Here is a 23,950-nt window from a genome sequence, read left to right as displayed (position 1 = left end):
CCTAAATGACATTTGTGAGTCACTGTCGATGACATCGTTACCAACAGACACAAAATGTTAACTGTCAAACACACAAAGAGATTATTCAAAAAAATTGACTGGCTCTCCGTGAGAAATTCAGATGTGAAATAGTTAATTTGATTTGTTCATAAACGTAATATGTATTATTTGTGAAAATAAACTGCATTTCTTCAATCAGAGGCTCTGCAATTGTGTGGCATCTTAGAAAACTGATTTTTGTCTGGAGCCAGGCACGTGCACACAGTTTCTGTTTGCGCAAAGCTTTCCTGTCAAACAAATAAAAAATCAAAATATCAGGTCAGGTCGGGAAATGTTGAGACTTTCTCCGCACAGCACAGCAGTGTAGCACACATTGATCAGCACATGCACATGACTGACACACAGAGAACTACAGGAGTGAAGCCCTCCCTCCCTTTCCACTGTGTTTGTCTTAGTGTGGAGTTGAGTGGTGATGAACAACAGACTAAGTCACCTGTGCCTCGAATTTACAGCTAATTATCCAAAAGACAAAAGGCAATTAGTCAATTTGTCTTGCTAACATCCATGACTCATATATGTTACAAGAAACTCACTCAAGTGTTTTAGATGAGAAATTTCGCTCAGCTGGAGTTGCCATTTTTTTCTCATAGCTGCCCTGAAAAGTAATTGTACATAAATCCAGTGATAATGGTCACTGGCTCATTTGTGTGCTTTCCATTGATGACATGTTTATTATAATAGGGAATATTTATGGTTACAATAATACTAATCAAAACAGTGAACTGCTATCGGAAGTTTTGGAAGTTATAGCAGGCCTGTGTTTATGTTTTTATTATTATAGGTGAGGAGCGGGACTCCTCCTCCAGCGTGAAGAGACACTTCACTGAGGACAGACTCGTGTCAGTCATAAGTCAGTGTGGAGATAAAGTCACACTAAACTTAAAGCAGATTGATACAGAAACAATACAGAAGCAAGTTGCATTATATTAAAGACATATGTAGCTGTAGATGTGTGTTTAACACTGTAATGTGTAATTCATCCAGCAGATGGCAGCAAAACACTTTCTTATTGTTAAAGGGGCTCAGACAAGAACTCTACAGTGTTTTCTACCTTTCTAGAGAATGCTACAAATCTAATTTCATTCATGTAGAGCGCTATTTCATTCCCCACAGCATATTCTTTTTACTTTTTGTCTACTGCTATAATACATATTCTAATACTCAGAGACAGAATAATGGTTAATACACTGTAGCCGTGAGAGTGATAGTTTCTGGTAATTTTCATTCAGGTTGTAAATAACGGCATTTAAAGTAGGATTACCAGACCTCCCCTCCGGTTCTCCAGGAACAGTCTGGGTTTTTGGTGTTCTGACCCTAAATGGAGCGGGCTGTTCCGGTAAAATGTTTCTCGATTTTTCAGCACATTCAAATACAGCTGCAAAGTCTGGACCACCTAGAGCCGACTGGGTCAGGGGTGGCTTTAAAAAACCACTTTTGTGGGCCCTAAGCAATGTCAAGACCCCAGGTCTCCTTCTGTACAATCACGGTTCCAGGGGAGGGAGGTCCCACAGGGGCCCCACACACTTGTATGGTTTGGATGATGGTTAAAAATCCTACTGCTGCTGGTTACTAGAGGAATCATGTGATTATTTTCACTGAGAGTGAGCTGCAAGCTACATTTATTACTTGGTTACACGCTTATGGTACTTTAGCCTTGAAGAACAAAGCCTGGGCATCTGTTAATAGCACTTCTTGCGCACTGTAGACTTACTTATATAAAATCATTAAGGCATAAGTGGTTGATTAGATATTTGTGTTAACGAGCAGTTTAAGTGGCCAGTGAGTGTATACTGTATAAACATAGAGATAATAAAATGGAAAAAAGAAACCTGCAGCTCCATAATGTTGTTTGTCATTACTGAAGAAGATCTCATAAACTCAGTACTGCAGGTAAGGATAATTTACAAACAAAAGAATATCAAAAGAAGGACATTACCTTGTGTATTGATGAAGCTGCATTATGTCACACAACAGGCAGCTGTGCTTGTTTTATATTGATAGATATGACATGAGCTGCACTGGGATTTTAATATTATGATATGATATGGTAGAATAAATATTTTAAACGTGTTACAGGTCATTGAATTTCTTATGGGACTTAACACTATAACAAATTGCTGTGTGAGTCAGTGTGAGGGTGTGTGTATATGTATATCTCATAAGGGTGAGTCATGTCTCACCGTTGTGACAAATGTAGATGGCTGCCGCTGGGGTTGCAGGCTTCATGGGCCCATAACTGACAAAGAAACACACTTGACCCACACTTCTTTCGACTTATTTCCAAAGTGATCATCGTTAGACGAATCAGAACACTCTTGGTCAGTGACTTGGGCTTTTGGCTTGTTTTTCTCTTGTTGTTCTTTTTTTTGTCCCTTCCCAAAACACCAATCTCTTTTTTGCCATTTTTCCAGTGTTCCTAGAATCCAGTCATAAAAACAGAACTGCTATAGCCTACCTCGACGGAATATGGCACATTTTGGACAATAAATCAAAAGTAGGTCAGTACACTTGAATCAAAACACGATATGGACTAGTGTCTGTGAATATTAAGCCGCAAAAAGACAATATATGAATCCTGCACGTTCTGCGTGTCTGTGGAAATCAAGCGCGGGACGTTGGCATTCCGGAGAACCGGGGACAATTCCCGGTGGCCTGGCAGCTGATTTTGGCCCGCTATTTTAATATTATTATTGTATAATTGCCTGCCGAATGTACTAAAAGCGATTATTTCCGTCGATCCGCCTTCAATAATTAAATCTCTAATAAATCATAAATCGGGTAGTCGTGACTGTCAAATGCTCGGTTTGGATCAGACTCAGAGTTAATAATCAATGCGAGAGAGAGAATGAGTGTGGCTTGTGGAAGCGCACAGGTGGAGCAGAGAAGCAAAACTACTGTTCCGGGTTTTCAAGTGCAGGTCAGATTCTGTAAATATGCTATTGTAGTTTTGTCTTTGTTTACTACTTAGTCAAGCAGCAGCAGCACATTGCTCATCACTCATCACTCAAAATACTGTATAAAGGACATCATTATTATCTATTGTAATGTTAAGGTAGTAATTTCAGCAGAAAAAATCTTATCTTTTTATAATAGGTTTAGGAGGAGCTAGAGCAGACAACAACACAACGAAAATGAACATGATTTTACTATAAGTCCAAAGACAATGGTTACTTACTATTGTTAACCCATGGTAACCACAAATTAAAAATTAACTTACAAATCAATTTATTAAAAAATAAATACAAATGGTAATCCATTTGACAAAAAACAAAACAAAAACATGGTTACTGTACTTTTACTATAATAAAAGCATGGTTAATTTTTATAAGGGGAAAAACATGACTCATGTTTAGTATTAGGATTTTTCTATAAAGATATTGTAGTGATGTACTAATTTTGAAATTTTGAAAAGTAATCAAAAAGTGCATTACTTTAAAAAAGTAACTGAAAAAAGTTACACTACTATTACATTTTAAACAGGGAAACTTGTAATCTGTAACCTATTACATTTCCAAGTAACCTTCCCAACACTGTCTTTTAGCATGTGGGTTTGAAGTTAGTATAAATGTCTAGCATCAAATTAAACTAAAGAAATGGCTATTTAAGATTATGTAAGTCACAATTTTTTTATCTACATTACAATAAATGATAAATAATCTTGATTAAAAAAATTACTTACTTCCCTGAAAATCACTTTTATGGTGATAAAATTCACAGTCTCGCTCACAGACATATGCCACTTCTCCTGTTAGCTCTAAATGGAGATGGAGATGTCTGATTGGTCAAACTGACAGTGTTACAACTAAAGCCATATTACAACACTCACACTCCACGGTCTCCCCTACATATGTTGAGATGTCTCTTTCAAATATACGCTACTATAATGAATATGAGTGTCATTTTTTAATAAGCAGGGAAAATTGCCAACATTAAACAATCATTTACAGGCTTAGGACATCTGCAATTTAAGAATGTATAGTGAGACTTCAGATATAAAAATTCGGACTTGTTAGGTGACGTTTTCTCATTTCTTTTCTGATTGCACGATTTCCTAATATGTGGGAATACTAGAGCAAAGCAATATGGTGGCGCAGTGGATTCACTTTTTGTTACATCGTGAGCAAGTATTCATGTCATGTGTTTCAGACAATCAGAAACCAGCACTGCAGCACATAAAGTGAACAACATGCTTTTCTGCTAAGTAAATTGATTTGAGTTTTTGATGTAAACTTGTATTTTTCTGTTATTTGTTTCTGCTTGTTGGCCAGGTCACTCTTGTAAGAGATTTTAATCTCAATGAGTTTTCATCCTGGTTAAATAAAGAATGAATGAATCAGTAGTAAAAAAAAAAAAAAAGAAAAAAAAAAAAGTTATTAAATTAATTTAAAAAGAAATATTATTGCTCATATCTGCTGTTTATTCTACAGTGGGTGAGAGCTCAACATGCTGCAAATGAAAAAAACACATTCAACTTAAGAAAACATACTCATCAATTTGAACAAACACACGCGCTGCAAATACTCACAACACAAACAATAAAGAAACGTGCTGCAAATACTCACAACACAAACAAGAAAGAAACATGCTGCAAATAGACACAGACATCAGAAATGTTTGAAGGAACCGCAAAGTGATGAACACGGCTGGGACATGCTGATCAATGTTTGCTCTGAAAGGTGAGAGTTATTTTACCATTATGTGGCTCACTTACTTTTACAATTTCCCTTATAGAAATTAACCATAGCCTTAAGATTAATTCCTTAATTCATACATTATATAAAAAGCAAATAAAAACAACTATAGTTTAACCATGGTAACCATCCACAAATTACCCATGGATTTACTACATAACATAGTATAACCATGGCATTTGTACAACTGTGGTAACAAATGGTAATCAAAACGCCAAAAAAAAGGTTAATTTTAGTTTTGTTGGGGTAATTTTGTTGTGGTCTGTACTTGCGTGTTTCTTTAATTGTTTGTGTTGTGTTGTGAGGATTTGCATCGTTTTTTTTTTTTTTTTTGTGTTTGATTTGTTTGTATCTGTCTGATTAGGTTGTTTTTTTTTTTTTATTTTTGCTTTTTTCTATTTGCATGTGTTTTTTTTTAGTTGCAGCTCGTTGAGCTCTCGGCCGCCGTAACATTCTAATGTCCTTTAGCAACATATTAACAGTGAACCATCAGTGAATGATATTTTGATATTTAATATTATGATATTATTAAGCTGAATATACTGTAATCCATTAATGATGGGTGGTAGCTGAATGCTGAACGATCTGAACTCAACACAATTATGTTTATACAAAGTAACTGATGTCAGAAAATGACAGGTTTTTATTCTCTCATATTTCTAAGGCTACACAATAGAAAAGATTTGTAAAAGCGTCTGGAAAAAGTCAAACACCTTTTGAAAAGGTCATGAAAGCAAAGCATTTTTTCCTGTCAAAAATTGCAATTGTATATTTCAGTTACAGAATGTAACAACCACAACTGTTAGATTGCAACTGAAAACATATATAGTAAGACTGCTAAAACTTTAAAAGCTTTTAAAGGATCTGAGGCAGTGGGTGAGGTTTGAGTTATACAGCTCAAATAGTCCATGTGCTTTTCCTGTTTTTCCTGGATCCTCCTCCACATCATCATAGTCTGTTATTGGAAAACAAGAGATAATTCATGTATCAATACATACACTAAAATGCATTATAAAAAAACACTACAACACTAAAATATACTAGCAGTAAATTTAAATGAGCTTTCATAACCACAGAAATTGATCTTATAATGTGATTATAAAGACTAAATTAAGTTGTTAATAACATACCAAACATGTCACCTAATAATACAGATCATTCACTCTGACTCATTCTTCCATCATCATACTCCTCCTGAAACAGCATTCTGATGATAAATGTGGCTAATATTAATTACATGAACAAATAGACATAGATCAGGGCTGACCAACTCCTGCTCCTGGAGGACCAGAGTCCTGGAGAGTTTAGTTCTGACCCCAATTAAAACACACCTGAAACCAGCTGATCAAGGTCTTCAGAGTCACTAGAAACTTCCAGACAGGGGTGTTGGGACGAGATGGAGCTAAACTGCTGGCAGGACACTGACCTCCAAGAGCAGGTTTGGAAAACCACTGGACTACATACTTTATTTGGCACAATAATTTGAAGAAAAATAAATAAAAAACCCTGTTCCAATCTAAAAGAAGGGTGTAAATTGAATCCCACACCTGCTTTATCATTGGAGAACTGTTGTATGATGACGACATCATCATAGTTTTCTGGTAAGTCATCTACAACTAAATAAAAAATAAATAAATGCATACATCAAATTAACAAAATATTGAAACTATGCATATATACAATTAAAAATAATATACATACATATATTGTGTTATAACGCGTAGAAATAATTCTAAGAACTAAACCTGTAGCATGTCTCAGTCCAACAGTGATTACATCATCATAGTTCTCTGATGTGATTTGTTGCTTTTCTAAATGAGTTAAAAACAAAGAGAGGAGAGAAGTTATTAGTAGGAGAAGGGGGGGATGGTGTGGTAGATGTAGGGTGTTCAATGGGTTGTACTATTGTAACTGACAAAACATATTTCCAAAAAACTTTCAGTAATCAAAAACTTTTTGAAAATGATGTGATCTAGAACCTTTGTAAAGTGCATGCCACTGTTAATACTGTAAGCCTGTCCCTCACATCCTCATTTTCATCTGCATACAATGTGCTATCTACCTTGACTAAGGTCTATAAACAGAAACAGGTTTACTGTTCACAGGCACAAAGGGTTAAAGAAGTGAAACCCATCGGCTGAAGTCATTCACCTGTCGGGCCTTTAGTGCTGGAGAAATCATTATGATATTCAGGTTTGGCTCCTTCTGCAGAGTTTGCTTTAATAAAAAATATAAAAATGAATTAATGTATAAATAAATAAAAAACATATCTAAATTATATGTTGAATGGTGTATATAAGATAACTTGCTACGTGAATGTTTTTAGAATGTTTTTAATTAATTAAATATGCATTACACAACATACAGTTCATAGGGTTTAGTAGCGGGTGACATTAATATATTTAAGTCCTCCAACCTGAAAGAAGCTCATCAGCATCTTCATACCCAGAATGCTGTTCATCAGAAAGGACACTTCCTGTTATGGAGTAGAACCATCAGACAGATGTTCACAATCACAAATTTTCAAAACCCCTACTTCCTTTGGGGAACACTCAAGGTCCCACAAATAAATCAGTGTGATTTATTCCACCCACCCCTCTGTATAAAGTGATTATCCTGTTGATGACTACAAATCCAATACTATGACAGTTACTCACCCCTCTGAGTGAAGAGACTGTGTCTGTTAGTGGGTCTGTGCTGAATCTCCTCATAAACGGCCTCAGTCGTCGTCCTGTGTCTCCTCTTAGAGAGAGCTTTGAGTGTAGACAGACAAACCTGCTGTCAGTTCACAACGAATGACTGATCACACACTGAATAAGACACAATATGACAGTCTCTGGATCTCTCCTACCTCTCCTCATCACTCTGTTCTGCTGAATCAGTATAAGCAGTGGCACTAAGAGCAGTAAGAGCACAACTCCCAGAACAATCACAAGCACTGGGGGGACGGAGAGAGACGCTGCTGGAGGAGTTTGTGGAGGAGAGACTGATGTTGAGCGCACTGGAGGAGAAACTGGAGGAGAAGCTGATGTTGTTGTGGCAGGAGAGGACACTGACAAATCTGTCAAATCTGTCAAAACAGACACAAGCATGTTCAAAGCTATGAATGTTCTGAATATACCAATATTACACACTTTGAAATAGTCTAAAAATAAATATTATTCCTCAGTATTTTGCGGTGACCTGCACAGGTGAGTCCAGCGTGCTCTTTGTGGGAGCAGTCAGTGTGGTTTTTCAGGGAGAGAGGACAGTCCCACAGGTGAATCTCATTCCCTTTGCACTCAACTCTGTTCATCCACACAACACCTTCACCCAGCACCAAAGACTGAATTCCCATCAGCCCTCAGTGCTGCTCCACAACCCAGCTGCCTGCAGACCACCTGAGCATTGCTGATGTCCCACTGATCATCACAGACTGAGCCCCACACAGCTTTATGATACACCCAGAGCACTGGCCCTCCCCTTCATTCAATCTGAGAGGAACATGATCTAAAACACACACATCACAAAAAAGTAGATACATTAATTGCCAGCAGAGTACTGTCAGAACAGCAGCATCTGCACAGGAATATGTGTGTGATCAATTCTCATTAAAACCATTAAAATGTTCTGAAGCATGGCAGCTGGTTTGAGCTGGTCCTAAGCAACTAGCTCCTGCTCATAACCAACTTTTAACCGGCTCATGACAAACTAAGGACCAGCTTTAACCAGCTACCATGCTTCAAAACATATCTAACCAGCATATGCTGTTTTTTTTCAACAGAGGGTTGCATTCAATATTCATAATTTTCATGTTTTTTTCTGTTAAATTAATTTACCTGAACACTGTCTCTGATGGGGAGATGTGGAGCATGTCAGAGAGCTTCGAGGAGACTCATGACTCTCCTGTTCTTTAACAACAATTAAATTATTATTAAATGTATTCCACACATACTCTCAAAGCACTAATAATGAAGGACAACTCTTGTATTGTTAACTGATGGAAAAAATCATCTGTTTTACCTGAGCAAGTGATCTTGGCCACCTCATCTTCACCACAGTCATTCTGTCCCCAAGGTGAAGATGGACACTGCCAAAAAGTGGAATTATGTGGTCGACATGTAACTTTATCCAGCCAGTTAGGAGCTGATTTCAGTCTTGATGTAGAATCAGAAAAAACACCAGATCTTCCACAGTTCAGCTCTTGACAGATTAGACTCGCTGTGTCTCTGTCCATCTGGTTTAAACACACATTACCCCAGGATCCATTGTAGAAAACCTCCACATTCCCTTCACAGCCCTCAGTTAACCTGATCTCTTTAAACGCTACATAAAAAAATTAAATTTTAAAATCAAAAATTTGAAAAATGTGACCATTATGGACACTTGAATTTTTAAATGTGTAAAACGTTATACTTCATTTCAGTGTAAACTATTTAGCAGCTCGTTTACCTGAGCACACGACTCCTACATCCTCCTTGTGTTGACAGTCATGTTTTCCCCAGCCTGGAGAAGAGCAGCTCCACAGGGACGTCTCATTCCCCTCACACTCCACCTCATCCAGCCATATGGGCCCAGAACCAGGACCAAACCAGGCTGGTACCTGCTGGTTACTGAGGGCCACTCCACACTGCAGCTGTCTGCACACCACATGGGCATCTTTAATATCCCAGGAGTCATCACACACTGTCCCCCATGAGCCGCTGTGAAAAACCTCCAGCCTCCCTGCACAGTCTCCCCCAGAACCCACCAGCCTGATGGACCCACGACCTGATATTCAGAGACAGAAAAACACATTATTGATCCTGAACAACTGGAGAATCTGGACAGATGTTGTTGTTCTCACCAAGGCAGGTGATGTACAGATGTTGTGTGGAGCTGCAGTTGAGAGTTTGTGGAGAGCTGCAGTTCCCCCAGATGAGCTCCACTCCCAGAGCACTGGAAGCCCGTCACACACTCATGACTGTGTTCAGGACTGGATGAAGAGGAGCCACAGAAGTTTAGAACAGAGCCACAGTCCAGCTGTCTGCAGACCACAGAGGATTCAGTGAGACTCCAGGAGTCCAGCAGAACTCTCCTCCAGACCTGATGGATGAAGACTGAGTGTCTCCTTTGCCAAAAGCAGCTGCTCCCAGCACCTGTACAGGAGCCCCACAGTCCAGCTCTCTACACACAACCTCTGCATCCTGCTGGTCAAAGACAGTATCACACACTGACATCCCACGTCTGATCATGAAGTATCTCTAACCTCCCAGAGCAAAGATTAGACCCATCAGCAAGTCTGGAGCGTTTATGACCTGTTTATATTGCATAAAAGTGAGCATTAGGTGAGCAGGTTTTGGATGTGGCAAGTCTTACATTCAAATACATTTTTTACATATATCATTTTTTTAATGTTTACTGTAGTACATAATGAAGGGGTTTTTTAATTGAATTTCCCAAAAATGAAAATTGTAATCTCATTGCAGTTGTTATTCACTGAAAATGCTTCTTGAAGCTGGACAGTTGAGGTCACCAATGCCTTTAACTATGGATGGTGTGCTGTAAATATTTCTTTAAATCATTGTGAAAATGCAGTAAACTAATCATGGTAAATTAACATTATTTTCAAGATGCCTAATTCTTAAGTGGTAATTAATTCAAAGAATAAAACAGACATGTTTAAATCTGATAAGCAGCTAACCACATCCAAAAATATATATCTTTATTTTCTTACATAATCAAGACAAAATTATCAGAAAGTGAGGAATGCTTTGAGGTTTAACTTTATTCACCTGAACATATGACACCAGCATCATAATTATGAGAGCAGAAAGGTTTATTCCATCCTGCTGACCCACAGTTCTTCAGTGTAGACTCTGTTCCTAAACATGTTAAAAGACTCATCCAGATTGGTCCTGATCCTTGACCAAAATGGGCAAGACCCAGAGCATCTACAGGTTCTCCACAGTCCAGCTCTCTACACACCACTGCAGCAGCAGGCATATCCCAAAAAACATCACACACTGTTCCCCACTGACCTCTATGAAGAACCTCCACTCTACCAGCACAAGGACTGTTACCATTTACTAGTCTCACATGCATTACATCTAAGAGAGAAAGACAGAGACTAAAATCAATCAATCATTCTAAAGGGATGTCATTGTGTTTAAAATTGGCATAACTGCTCAAATAAATAAAAATAGAAAAAAAACTAAAAATAGAAATATATATATATATATATATATATATATATATAAACACAGAATTACAGTGTTATATTTTTAAGAATTTCAGTTCATTCTTTGAAGCTGTGGGTGTGGTGTGGGCCACAACAAGTACAATGGGACGCATATGATCTTAGTTATGCTACTAATTGCTCTCATATTAATCTTCTTACCAGCACACTGAAGCGCCTGGTGATCATCATGAGAGCAGCTGTGTTTCTGTGATGCTGGACACATTCGAATCTGAGACTCATTTCCTCTGCACTGAATCTCTTGTGTCCACATCTGAGCATCTCCTTTGTCAATCAAAAGCAGCTGCTCCCACCTGTACAGGAGCCCCATAGTCCAGCTCTCTACACACAACCCCTGCATCCTGCTGGTCAAAGACAGCGTCACACACTGACATCCACGTCTGATCATGAAGTATCTCTAACCTCCCAGAGCAGCGAGAACCTCCAACCAGCCTGACTCCTGCAGTAGTGAGAGAAATTAAAATAAAAGTTCCATAACCATTGTTATGAAACACTTAAAAAATGCAAGACTTTATAATAACTTTGGCAATAACATTTACTGACATTATTGTACCATTCAGCAATGCTGACAGATCATTATTTTATGTGTATTCAAATAGTTACATTTTTTTTTACTAAACTATGATATATATATACAGGTCCTTCTCAAAAAATTAGCATATTGTGAAAAAGTTCATTATTTTCCATAATGTAATGATAAAAATTAAACTTTCATATATTTAAGATTCATTGCAGCCCAACTGAAATATTTCAGGTCTTTTATTGTTTAAATACTGATGATTTTGGCATACAGCTCATGAAAACCCAAAATTCCTATCTAAAAAATTAGCATATATTTCATCCGACCAATAAAAGAAAAGTTTTTTAATACAAAAAAAGTCAACCTTCAAATTATGTTCAGTTATGCACTCAATACTTGGTCGGGAATCCTTTTGCAGAAATGACTGCTTCAATGCGGCGTGGCATGGAGGCAATCAGCCTGTGGCACTGCTGAGGTGTTATGGAGGCCCAGGATGCTTCGATAGCGGCCTTAAGCTCATCCAGAGTGTTGGGTCTTGCGTCTCTCAACTTTCTCTTCACAATATCCCACAGATTCTCTATGGGGTTCAGGTCAGAGAGTTGGCAGGCCAATTGAGCACAGTAATACCATGGTCAGTAAACCATTACCAGTGGTTTTGGCACTGTGAGCAGGTGCCAGGTCGTGCTGAAAAACGAAATCTTCATCTCCATAAAGCTTTTCAGCAGATGGAAGCATGAAGTGCTCCAAGATCTCCTGATAGCTAGCTGCATTGACCCTGCCCTTGATAAAACACAGTGGACCAACACCAGCAGCTGACATGGCACCCCAGACCATCACTGACTGTGGGTACTTGACACTGGACTTCAGGCATTTTGGCATTTCCTTCTCCCCAGTCTTCCTCCAGACTCTGGCACCTTGATTTCCGAATGACATGCAAAATTTGCTTTCATCCGAAAAAAGTACTTTGGACCACTGACCAGTGCTGCTTCTCTGTAGCCCAGGTCAGGCGCTTCTGCCGCTGTTTTCTGGTTCAAAAGCACCACGCCTGTGCACGGTGGCTCTGGATGTTTCTAACTCCAGACTCAGTCCCACTGCTTCCGCAGGTCCCCCAAGGTCTGGAATCGGTCCTTCTCCACAATCTTCCTCAGGGTCCGGTCTCCTCTTCTCGTTGTGCAGCGTTTTTTGCCACACTTTTTCCTTGCCACAGACTTCCCACTGAGGTGCCTTGATACAGCACTCTGGGAACAGCCTATTCGTTCAGAAATTTCTTTCTGTGTCTTACCCTCTCGCTTGAGGGTGTCAATGATGGCCTTCTGGACAGCAGTCAGGTCGGCAGTCTTACCCATGATTGCAGTTTTGAGTAATGAACCAGGCTGGGAGTTTTTTAAAAGCCTCAGGAATCTTTTGCAGGTGTTTAGAGTTATTAGTTGATTCAGATGATTAGGTTAATAGCTCGTTTAGAGAACCTTTTCATGATATGCTAATTTTTTGAGATAGGAATTTTGGGTTTTCATGAGCTGTATGCCAAAATCATCAGTATTAAAACAATAAAAGACCTGAAATATTTCAGTTGGTGTGCAATGAATCTAAAATATATGAAAGTTTAATTTTTATCATTACATTATGGAAAATAATGAAACTTTTTCACCAATATGCTAATTTTTTGAGAAGGACCTGTATATATATATATAGATATATATATCTATTATATATATATATGATATATATATATATATATATATATATATTTGTGAATGTACATGAACTATTGATATTATCATTAGTCTTGGCCTTAGACAACATAGACAGACACTGAAGGTATACTTCAGGCCTTGTCTGAAAGGAAAAAGGGCAAACACTTGTGATACTGGGCTTGTACAATAAAAGCTTCTGATGAAGAACTAATAATTTAATTATTTGGATTTACATTTACATTTTACTTTTATGCATTTGGCACACAATTATGCACACAGAAAAAGCTACTTACAGATGCATTCAAGATTAACATTTTATCAGTTCATGCATTCCCTGAGAATTTAACCTATGACCTTGGTGTTGCCAGCACTTGGTGTTGAAAAAAATCAATAGAAATCATTGGAACAAAAATTTAAGGCATGTGGATCAACAGTGATGTAATCGGTTACATTTTAGAACAGCTCACCTGAGCAGATGACTCCAGCATCTGTATCATGATTACAGTCATAATTATAGAACAGAACTGATCCACAGTTCTTCAGTGTAGTCTCTGATCCAGTACACATCATACGATTAGTCCAGATTTGTCCTGATCCTGGTCCAAAATAAGCATCACCCACAGCATCTACAGGTTCTCCACAGTCCAGCTCTCTACACACCACTGCAGCATCAGGCATATCCCAAGCAGCGTCACACACTGTTCCCCACTGACCTCTATGAAGAATCTCCACTCTACCAGCACAGCGACTGTGACCACCAACCAACCTCACATTCACACGGTCTGTTTATTGAATACAGAAAACAAGAGAAGTAATAATTATGAACAGAGTAAACAAAACAGTACGAAGTATCTCATAAAGGGAGAGAGAAAAAAATCTTTCATACGAAGAGTCAGAAGATTTGACAAGATTTCAGAGACATAAAATAAATTTGATCAAACCTGCACACACCAATCCAACATCATTATCATGTGAACAGTTGTATTTGTGTGGCAGAGATGTTGGACAGAAGTTAATCTGAGATTCATTTCCTCTGCACTGAATCTCTTGTGCCCACATCTGAGTGTCTCCTTTGTCAAAAGCAGCTGCTCCCAGCACCTGTACAGGAGCCCCACAGTCCAGCTCTCTACACACAACCTCTGCATCCTGCTGGTCAAAGACAGCGTCACACACTGACATCCACGTCTGATCATGAAGTATCTCTAACCTCCCAGAGCAGCGAGAACCTCCAACCAGCCTGACGGCTTGGAAAAAAAAAAAAAAACATGATTATGAATTAACCTTTAAGAACAAAACATGCACTACTTTCTTTTATTTTCTTTCCTTTTTTCTTTCTTTTAACAAAATGAAGTTTTAAGTTTACCTGAGCAGATGACTACTGCACTCTTGCTCTGACACACACTTTGAAAACCCCATATGACAGATCCACACTTTTTCAGTGTGGACTCAGATCCAGTACACATTGCATTATTCATCCAGACAGGTCCTGATCCGAGTCCAACCTGAGCATCACTCTGAGCATCTACAGGTTCTCCACAATCCAGCTCTCTACACACCACTGCAGCATCAGCCAAATCCCAACCAACATCACACACTGTTCCCCACTGACCTCTATGAAGAACTTCCACTGTCCCCCTGCAGGAACTGCTACCATTAACCAACCGCACATTTATTATTTCTGTGCACAGTAAAGGGGAAAAAATTGGAAGAGATCTATCAAAAATAAAATAAATATTTCCTTTTGAAACAGTCAACACATACCTGTACACATCAGTCCAACATCATTTTCATGAGAACAGTTGTTTTCATGTGATGGTGATGTTGGACAGAGGTGAATCTGAGACTCATTTCCTCTGCACTGAATCTCTTGTGTCCACATCTGAGTGTCTCCTTTGTCAAAAGAAGCTTCTCCCAGCACCTGTACAGGAGCTCCACAGTCCAGCTCTCTACACACAACCTCTGCATCTGCTGGTCAAAGACAGCGTCACACATTGACATCCACGTCTGATTATGAAGTATCTCTAACCTCCCAGAGCAGCGAGAACCTCCAACCAGCCTGACTTCTGAAAGAACATAAATAATTATAGTCAAAAGTAACAATTTTTACAGTATAGTATATTATATTATATTTTATAATATTATTTTTATTTTCATTAAACATTTTTTTATCAAACCATTATATCAATTTAGTAACATAAATATATCTTAGTGTAGGCTACATCTTTAGAGTTTTATAATTCATTATCTTGTCTCCACCAGTTCACATTTACAACTGCGTGTTTTCTGCGTAAAAATAAGGGTAGTTTTTGGCTTTGGTCTAAACAAAGAGTAGAAAGGCTTATTCAGAAATGCAATTTCATTCTCTGCCAGCAGGTAACCGAAGAAAACAAAGCAGCACAGCATCTAACTTTGAAACTTGCAGCACTCATTTAATCAATTTTATAGCCTTTTGAAGTGGAAACTATATTTTATTTTACCTATTTACGTGTATATTTGTTTTTCACTGGAGCACCACCTGAGTCTTCTCCTCCCATTTCTACCAGTGATCATTGTTTCAATAGCATACTGGGCTGTGGGTTGCCAAGCTGAGGGGTCAACTGGGTTGAAATTTGTATGCATCGATCGTGTGAGAAATGTGCGTTTCATTCAAGATCTGGCAAATAACCTTGGAATTTGTTGTCGTGATTATTCATTTAAAGAGGTTTGGCCCATACAAATTACAGGAGTTTTACCAGAAGCGAATATAGCAAACATATAATACACGTTCAGTGGGATTTTTTTGTTTATTTATTTTTTTAATAGAAAGATAAAAAAATGGTAAAATATTTAAATGGGATGACAGCGGGATAGAATGGTAAAATAAGGCAGAATCCCGGGAAAACCGGGAGGGTTGACAGGTATGGATTCAACTCATCAACTCATTATAGACCCTGAAGAGGGTCAAAATAGGTAAAGAGTTGTGAGAAAATACGATTTGTTTCCGATCCACGTTCAGCAGCAGCAGCTCTTAAAGCAGCCAAAATAGAGTGGCAGAACTATTGTGAGTTCGAGTCTCGAGCCGGCAGGAATTATAGGAGGGGGGAGTGAATGTACAGCGCTCTCTCCACCTTCAATACCATGACTGAGGTGCCCTTGAGCAAGGCACCGAACCCCCAACTGCTCCCCGGGCGCCGTAGCATAAATGGCTGCCCACTGCTCCGTGTGTGTTCAATGCTGTTTGTGTGCACTTTGGATGGGTTAAATGCAGAGCACGAATTCCGAGTATGGGTTACCATACTTGGCTGTATGTCACGTCACTTTCACTTTCACTTTTTACCATACTTGGCTGTATGTCACGTCACTTTAAGCGAGTTAACATTTAGCACTTCTGGTTCCATAGTCCATAGCTCCAAAGGTTTTTTTTGAATGGGAGTTTCATTAAATCCCCTAAAATAAGGTCCGTGGTTCACACAAGTTCAAGATACTTTCACGTTTTATTCTACGACATAAAACACACCAGTTACACCCCATTCGTGATTTTTTTTAAACCGTTAAGTTTCTTAAAAAGACGATTGCTACAGGCGCTGTCGGTGATATAAAATGTAATCACACTAAATAGTTTATCAATACACAGTATTTTCCAACTGTAGTATAAAATATACTGCAGGGTTGCCAACTTTTAAGTTCAGATTGGAGTGAGGGGGATAAAAATCTTTTGTTTCATTTAAAAATCTAGTGTTTAATCATGTCTAAATATTTTTTCAAATGAAACACTTAAAATTAAGTACGCAGGTATGACCTGCAGTATTCTAGATACAATTTAGTACAGAGTACAGGTTCAAAAAAAAAAAAAAAAAAAAAAAAATATATATATATATATATATATATATATATAGATATATATATATATATATTATATATATAGATATATATATATTTCCGACCACAAAATGACTCCAATTTGACTCTTTGGATTGGAATTTAAAACCCTTTCTCTGTTTTAGCCTTCAATACTATACTAATTGTAATATAAGTAAAATAAATTAAAAATAGTTTACGTCATTAATGGACCATAATTATTCCACAAATAGAATTTTATTGCCAAAAGATCTCCTTAAAATATTATTAAATATTATTGAACTAAAAAAACTTAGAACATTTACTTAACTGAAAAACAGAGTTAAGCTGTATGGTCACATTATAAGTTAGCAATACCTGAGGGTTAAATAAAAGAAAACTATTTTAATGTTGCCTTTCCATCACTCTTCAGAATAAAATGATACTGTAAATGTCATTGACGTAATAATCAGTGCATAATATTGCTGTAGTGTTTACCAAAGATTGCTGCAAATACCTGTATAGTGAAGCTGTTGTCTAATCAACCCATTCATATGTATTATAAATAACGTTGGAGAGCTCCATGAAGTATATGCGTTTTTGATATCCAATGTTTTCTGCTGAAGCGCTACAGTTTACGATTTACGCCACAATAAGTGAGCCAAAACTGTATTTATTGTTTAAATTTCGTGTTAAAACTTACAAGATTTGAAAGCTGAGATTGTTTCATATGGCAAGCAGGGTTGCCAATTTGGCGTGAGATTTACATGGGCAGTGTGAGAGCGTGAGACCGAGCCTGGAAGCGTGTCTCACGAGTCACGACAAATGCGTGAGAATTGGGTAGTACGGTGGCCGATAAGTGCAAAACAGATTACAATTATGAAAACAAAATAACAAATTACAAACGCAAAAGCAAATCTAAAAAACAAAACAACAATTTTTATTTCCATTATGTTAATTTTTTGCCGTTATGTAATAATGTAGTTAATAAATAAATAGATAATAAAGAAATAAATTAAAGGTATAAATTAAAATAAACTTTTTTGGGGGTAAAAGCGTTCATTCACTGCAATACTGAAGTGCAGATAATTGCCACTATTTGCAACAAGTAGTACTAGACCCCTTAAAAGTTTTGTAACACATTGCAACAGTCTCCGAGTGGGCGGGTGCTTAGCTGGAGGCAAAAAGAGGCGCGGAGGCAATGTTTACAAGCGTAAACTAGCACGTCTTAGGAGGGACTTTTATTAAACATGGATGCAGAAGAAGGTTCGTAACTGTCCAAATATGTACAGTCACTGACTCTGCGGGACGGTGACAAAAAAAAAAATAATAATAAAAAAGTGGAAAGTTAGGCATACATTTATCAATTAATTCAGTTGATCACTCTCGTTCACTGACCAAACTGGTTATCTGACCAAAAATATAATGACGAGTGGATAACATTACAGTAGCCAATTTATTTATTTATTTATTTTTAGCTAAGGCCTGGTGTAGTTCTTGTATCTTGTTCTCATTGGAAACATTTTAACCAGGTTTTGGCTATATTTCCTAGACAACTATATGAATTACTTTTCGGGTGGTTTGGGGAATTTTGCCCAAGGCTTATTGTCTAATGTAACCTATCGCTGGCTAACTATGATTAGCAATGTGGATTATTTTAAGAGAACCATTCAAAGGCTGGCACACACATCTATCGCTGTATGTTTGTTTAACATTTAAGATAGCTAGTGCGCTGAAGGTTGGCGATTTTCACCTATAAAACAGAAACTTGCTGATGCTTGTACTGAGATAAAACCAACACACCCAGTACATATGCTAGATTATTTTACCAAATATTAAGTGTGCACTGCAAACATGAGCTTATTTATGATCGTCTCTGTCTAGTCTTGTACGCCGTATTGCATTCAAACCACAATTGTCTTCTTGATTTCTGTGAAGGAATGTCGCGGCCGGATCCGGTTGAAACTTTAGTTTTTTTCAAACCCAAAGTGCTGTTCCTTCTATTCTTGCGAGCCAAAAACACAACAAGACGACATTTTAAAAAAGTCAAAACCTCAAACTTTTAGCCGCCTGGCTAATGAGTTCTTCCTTATTTTTTGTGCCTCCAGCTAGAGCGGTGACGTCACAGTGACGTAGGCGATTAAGGCGATTATACATAGCAGAGAATCCTGCTATTTTGACATAGTGTAAATGGTATTTGCACTTAGTGTAAATACTCCATATTGCTAAATAACTGCTTTTTTCACTTAGGTGTAATAAAATCCATTGCTAACACAATATTTGAAAAGGGAGAAAAAAAAGTTTGGCAAAAGGTGGGATTGAACCCAGGTTGATCATGTCAAAAAGCCAAGGACAAACACTTTACCATCTGCACCACTGGAGCTGACAAAATACTGATGCCAAAATGCCAATAAGGCAGATAATTTGCACAAAGTGTAAATAGACATTCCATATGTTTTATTCCATAGTAAACACAATTCATGCAATACATTTAAACCGAGTTACTTTAAAACCATCTCTGAAATTTCTACCACAACTCTGCTGTTTTTCGGCTGGTTATTTCTGTATACTTTGATTGACAGATGTCTTGTCCAGTCAGTGGTGAGTAATCCCAAACCAATGGCAATCTACCTCTTCAGGTTTGTCCGATTTGTCGTTGTGTTTTCTGAAATGTTGTTTTGTTTTCGGATTTGTCGTTGTGTTTTACGACTTGTTATTTTGTTTTCGAATTTGTTATAATGGTTTCTGAATTTTTGTTGTGTTTTCTGAATTATTTTGTTTTTTAGATTTGCATTTGCATTTGTAATTTGTTATTTTGTTTTCATAATTGTAATCTTTTTTGCCCTTCCCGTCCACAGTAGTACGAAGAATCAAGTGGATGTATTTTTTGATCGGGGCCATTTTTATGAATTAACTATTATTTTGTCTCTTGTGGACAATATGTAAACATATTTTATGTTGAAATATCTTATTCAGGTCAGTACTAAATTAACCAATAACATGATTTTTTATGATTCCTTTATTTTGATAAAATAATTAACATTTTGCAGATTCGGAAAGGGGAATTTAAACTTTTGACCTCAACAGTAGTTGTATTAAACATTACGCATGTGAACATATATTTAGACAAACTGATAAAGACAGCAAACCCACTGTAGTATTACTAAATTAACTTATCAAACTGGGTATGCACATTTAACCAAGAGTGTTAAAATTTGAAGTGTGCTTTGTAACAAATTAAACTATTTCTCAAGGCAAGACAGAAGCTACATCTCAACCAGCATATATCTTGAATACATGCATAACTGTTAATGATGCACAAATGTGGCATAAATGTGTTTACACAGGAATAGGATCATAATATTTTAAAGATGAAATTATGAAATGCAAACAAAGGAAAATATATGTGTTAATTAGTGTGCACACGATACACATTTTAAAATTTTTGTGTGACAGAGTTTTGCCTTCTGGTACGGGAATTTTTTTTTTTTTTTTTTACCATATTGTTTCTTAACTTTGTGCACATCAGTGTAAAATTTTGTAAACTAAGGCATTGAGTTCTTTGCCTGTTCATACTTTAGATACATAAGGCATTCAGCAAAAACTCGGGTGTAGCCACAAGTGTGCAAAATGTTACCTGCGCAAAATGACTCCAGCATCTTTAGCATGATCACTTGGGTCCCATCCTGATGTTAAACAGCATTCACTTCAGTGTGGATTCCGAACCAAACACATCTGACAAAACCCATCCCCAGATTGTTCCTGATCCTGGTCCAAAGTGTGCATTACCCAGAGCATCTACAGGTTCTCCCACAGCCCAGCTCTCCTACACCACCAACTGCAGCATCAGCCAAATCCCAGGCACGATCACACACTCTTCCCCACCGACCTCTATGAAAAACCTCCACTCGACCAGCACAGCGACTGTGACCACCAACCAGCCTCACATTCACACTGTCTAATATTTTAAACAAATGAGAGAATAAATAATATTGTTATCTGAAATTGCTACATTGTAATCCATCATCTTGAAGCACAATAAAAAAATAAAATCCCACAATATTCTGACCAATTCCAGAAAGTAACATTTCGTCATCCCTCTCTCTGTTGTTGTTGTTTTAATTTGTGTACTTACCAGCTGTGATGAGTATTACAATTGCAGACAGTAAAATGAACATCAGGCATCTTTCCATCATCCTCAGCATGATTAACTCAACTCCCAGAACAAAGCTTCTCCGCTCTGATGATTATCAGAAGTACAGGCATACTCTTAATGAGAGAGAAAGAGGCCCAATACCCTCCAATCACACTCGCTATTTACCTTATTACACAACAGAGGAAATCATCAAACAACTTCAGTGACAAAATCAGAGGACGCTTTTCTGATTTTCCTCCAATATATAAAAACTGTCAGTGCTGATGAACTCCTCCTCCCCACGACATCAAGACCTCAGTGAGGGAGGCACACACACACCCAACGTTTTCTGATTTAGAGGAGACAGGAAACTCTCCAGTTTATTTACAGCATCAAAGCCAAACACCCCTGCAGAGATGAGATAACAGCACTGCATTACAAACTGAAAAATGTCCCAAGATTAGTGTATAACATAGATCATATCATAAACTCAACTCTGTAAAATTATAAAATGGCATTATTTTGAGTAAATAAAGGCTTTCCCCTTTGTATAAGGCTTAACAGACTAATGAGGGAATTTTTTGTGAACCTCAACATGTCAAAATTATTCCTGTAACTAATGTAAAATTTTAATTCAATAAAATGGCTTTTTTTTTATTTTTAGATGGCCCACCAAAAATATTGCCATTCAAATGGTGATCAACTGTTCTTCACCCTTGTGACCCAGCAGAGGGAGTCAGTGTGCATCTGTACTTTTCTGCTACACCACCTTTGTATTGTACACTGAATACTTCCAAAATAGTGTAGCAACAGACTAAAATTTTTGACATTTGAACAAAGCAATAATACATGTTAATCTCTGTGTATTATTTGTCGCCGAGAAAAAAAAAAAAATCTGGTTCTTAGTGTAGTCACGTGGTATCTCACAGCATTAAATAAAGATGAATGAGTAAATAATTTATTAGTGACATCACATAGCCTAACATAAAAGTTTCAAATAAACCCTCCATTAACCATTACATAGAAAACAAAACTACTCTGTTGGTTTGGTTTACATGTCTCAGTTCAGACTGTCTCTCTACATGTTAGTGGTTGCTTGTCCAGAATATTTTATAATCATGACTTTGTGCATGTTTAGTCAAGTTCAGATCTACATGAGACTAGATGTCGATTCTTAAATCGAGCACACGAAAAAAAGTCTGAATACAATGATTGCCACAGTTACGAGTACATAAGTGACTTTTTCTTGTAGCGTGTAGTACAGGGTAGATTAATGCACTACAAATTGTTAATACATGTCTTACGAAGTGTAGCGTATCAGACCCGAACCAGACAATTAAAGATTCGACTCGAGAGCATGGTTTGAAACATGGACGAAGTTCCACAGAATAAGGCAACAGGATGTTGTAATCAACTCCTAGCACCACAGTCCTGAAGCAAAATAACCAACCAACTCTTTCACAGAACAGCTGATATCAACATTAACATACCATTTGAACAATTATTGACAATTTTCTAATTCGAAGAAAAGATTGTCAAATTGGGGGCAAGTAATCCAGATTGATGGTCACAGAGATGCACAGCCCTGACCATCAACATGTAAACCCATGATAATAATGCATGATCACAAGATCTGCGGATTGACTTCCCCCACACAGAAGAAAGAACCAGACTGAAATTCCTAAAGTTGACTTTTGACCTCTGGTCTCCACAGAACGTCCTTATGTCAGAGATGGCACAATAACTGTCTTTTACAATGTCGATGCCCAAATGAACTCAAAAAAGACTTATAAAGGAATGCTTTAACTCCCATATCATAATATGAAACCCACAACACATTTGACTATCATGTTTTCTAATCACGTATTGCGTGTTATGTCTTTTTAATACACTATTGAATAGCTTAAGTATTCACATTCATGTTTAGTATGTGTTGGTGTTCGAATCGTTCTTGCTTGAAACTTTTCTGACCATCAGTTGATTTGTCAATGTATCATATTCTTATCATATATCAGTCTAATTTATACCCGGCCAGAGTTCGGACCAATGTATTGATAAAATAACCTATATTTATGAACTGTCCAAGTCAGGCAAGTCACCTTTATTATATAGCGCTGTCAACAAAAAAGATTGCGTCAAAGCAACTGAACAACCTTAATTAGGAAAAAAGTGGTGCCATAATGCAAATGCCAGTTAAAGGCAGTTCATCATTGAATTCAGTGATGTCTCATGCCGCTCATTCAGTTTTAATAGTACTGTGCAACAATTTTCAATTAGTTTAATCAAGTGCAACGATATCGTGTTAAAATGAAGTGTCCCCAACGAAGCAAGCCAGAGCGACAGCGCAAGGAACCACAACTCCATCGGTGGGACAGAATGGAGAAAAAACCTTGGGGAAACCAGTCTCGTCGGGGGGGCGGCCAGTTCTCTCATGACCAGGAGGAAACCAGCAGTTCAATTTCAGGCTGCAGCAATCAGATGTGCAGAAGAATCATCTTTTTTCCTATGGTCTTGTCCGGTGTCGTCTGAGACAAGTCTTTACGGGGCTCTGGTCCTTCCTGGGCTCTCTTTATCCTGGGTCCCGCTGTCTTTCAGGGCGGTAGAGGTCCTGTTCTAGGTGCTGATCCACCATCTGGCTGGAATACCTACTGGATCCGGGTGACTGCATTGCTCTCTGACTTGATACAGACTGATCTGGTGGCTACTGTGACCTCGGAATAAGGGAGAAACAGACTAGATATGACATAAGATCATTCTTCTATAGAGGTAGCAAGTACATCGGTGTTATGGGAAGGTGTTTCCCGTTCCGTTTTAACC

The 23,950-nt window shown here is 37.7% G+C and overlaps 1 long non-coding RNA gene and 1 pseudogene across 1 annotated transcript; one reads left to right on the top strand and one right to left on the bottom strand.

Moving 5' to 3' along the window:
- Positions 1 to 23,950, top strand: part of LOC122136978 — a 140,712-nt pseudogene that overhangs the window by 104,565 nt on the left and 12,197 nt on the right.
- LOC122137004 lies at positions 6,299 to 6,957 on the bottom strand. Its single transcript, XR_006154510.1, has 3 exons — positions 6,903 to 6,957; positions 6,497 to 6,562; positions 6,299 to 6,361 (listed from the first exon to the last, which is right to left on the bottom strand). It is a non-coding gene; the product is annotated as an uncharacterized LOC122137004 (long non-coding RNA).

Source organism: Cyprinus carpio, chromosome B4 (genome assembly GCF_018340385.1).
Source record: "Cyprinus carpio isolate SPL01 chromosome B4, ASM1834038v1, whole genome shotgun sequence".
NCBI lineage: Eukaryota > Metazoa > Chordata > Actinopteri > Cypriniformes > Cyprinidae > Cyprinus > Cyprinus carpio.
The sequence above is the reverse complement of the archived record's forward strand: the minus strand, read 5'-3'. Positions and strand labels throughout refer to the sequence as shown.